The sequence below is a fragment of the Ambystoma mexicanum genome, chromosome 2q (assembly GCF_040938575.1).
Source record: "Ambystoma mexicanum isolate Mex_15411 chromosome 2q, UKY_AmexF1_1, whole genome shotgun sequence".
In the NCBI taxonomy this organism is placed as follows: Eukaryota; Metazoa; Chordata; class Amphibia; order Caudata; family Ambystomatidae; genus Ambystoma; species Ambystoma mexicanum.
The window spans coordinates 693,830,901-693,833,400 of NC_090924.1; positions in this window are offsets into that span (position 1 = coordinate 693,830,901).

The following is a 2,500-nucleotide window of genomic DNA, read 5'->3' on the forward strand; positions in this document are numbered from 1 at the left end:
GCGGGGAATGCGCTGCTTAACATAGGCACCGTATTCTTCATAAGAATTATATGTCCTAATCCGATCAATAGTTGCACACCAATCTAATTCAAAAAGTTTTTTTTTAGCATAACCAGGGCGATGATGTACATCATTCACTGTGATGTTGACTTCACATAAAAGTTGTTGCATTTTTAGTTGAAATTTATAAAAGGAAGTAGGACAATGAGAGCCCAACATCTTATTCAAATCCATATATAATGAATTAATCGGAGGATAATTCATTTTGGAAAAGTGAGATAGCTGTCTCCATTTCCATCTAAACGATAATGCCACCAACCCCAGTTCATGTCGGATGATGGCATTCGGAATGGACATTGGCAAAAACATTGCTGCTTTTAGAAGTGAGCCTTGTAAGCAATCCAACATATTAGACATGTCACACAGACAAATATCCAACGCATAGAGAATGACACTCTCAGTTTTCAAGGACATAAATTCAATTAACGGAGTTAAAGAAAATTTACAAAAGCGGGTATAAATCTTTTTCATTTGTGAGAGGAGTGGTCTGGTTTTGAATTTAATAATGTCTGTCCATGCTTTGATGGAATTCTGATCAGAAAGCTGGTACCCCAAATAAATAGCATTATTAATGCAAGATATCTGACTATCCATAATATGCCATCTAAATCTGCCTTTTTTCTGCTTTACGCCAAATTTCATAATGGCAGTCTTTGCCGGGTTAGGGGTCAAGTTGTGATCCTTTGCAAATTCCTCAAAGAGAGTTAATTTCATTTGTAAACCTGCAGGTGTAGGGTCAAACAAGATGATATCATCTGCAAAGGCAATCCATTGCAGAGATATACTCCCAACCTTCACAGAGAACATGTTCATTTTTTCCCAGTTCTTATCAAGATCTGCCATATATAAATTGAACAGGGTTGCTGCAAGATTGCAGCCCTGTTTCAAACCCAATGCTGTTCCTATTGGAGCTGTAGTGCCTCGCTCCTGTGATATTTTTACTCTATAAGTTGTTTTGGTGTGTAGTTTCATAATCCAATACATTATGTCATTTGGTATTCCAAAGGCCAACATTTTCGTCCACAACAAGTTGCGGACAACATTATCAAAGGCCGCACTCATGTCAATCATTGCGATATATACTGGATTCGCGTTCTTATTTTTGGTACCCGCAATAACATGCGCAAGAATAAATGCATTTAAGGTGGTACTCATATTTTTTCTGAAACCCGTTTGATATTTAGAATAAAGGCCCTTGGTCTCAATGATTCTCTCCAAATCGTAAAGAAGTAAAATCGCAAAGATTTTAGCCTCAGTATCGATTAGGGAAATCGGGCGATAGTTTTCAGGACGGGAAGGGTCACCCCTCTTGAATATGGGGACTATATTTGCAGTTAACCAAGATGGTGGAATTTCCCCAGAATTGAAGATGGTTTCAAATTTTGTACTTATAATTTCTGCCCACATAGCGGGATCTGCTTTGTAAAGACAAGGGGGGAGCCCATCCGGTCCTGGAGCCTTAGAGTACGACAACCTCGAGATTGCCCAAATTATATCACTAGTACTCCAATTAAACCGAGGGATCTTGGTAAGGTCTAGCAATATGTCAGGAAGAGATTGGAACTTATCAGGCAATTGGTATTTGGCAGTTATATACATCTGCCATGTCTGATTGGGAATGCAATTCAGCATAGGTAACGCAGCGTTTTTAGAATTGGCTTTTAAAGTACGCCATATTACTCGAGTGTCGTGCGATGTAATGGCGCGAATTAAAGTACAATTCTCCTCGTTATGTCTTAGAATCCGGGCAAACCTTAAATTTTGTTTGTACTGAGACATGATTTGATTCCGCCTTTCCCTGATTCTTGCAGTACTCAATTCGTTATGTTTCAGTTGTCTAAGGGCTTTATTTTTTTCCCTTTTCAACAATTTACATTTCTGATCATAAACATGAATATGTTTCGCACTACTGCGTTTTTTGCAAAATTTAAGCAATACGGTATCGATTATTTTAGAGTACGTACTATCGGATAGTTTTATTTTTAAATCAATACCGTATTGATTAACTCGCAGAGTTTCCCGCGATATGTATTTGACAATCTGATCGCACAAGCCTTTGTTCCACTTGATTGAGTGCTGTGGGCGGTCAATTTCTACTGCTGTAAGTGAATAATTTGCTCCTAACGAGTGACATTTCAATTTCAATGATGTTATAAGTTGAGCATGATCACCAAACAATATAGGATCTATTACCAAAGGAGCCATGTAAGCTATAAGATTACGAGATACAAAAATAAAATCTATCATTGAGTTTTTGGCTCCTCTTTCCCATGTAATTTTAGATTTCATATCATGTGTCACCAAAAGATCCATGTCCCAATCAGTTAGGAGTTCTCTGAACTTGGCACCTCTAGTGCCTGCTAAAGTTATGGATTTAGATAGACTGTTTTCAGTCACATTTCTACAGTCACAATTAAAATCACCACCAAGAATGATCTCG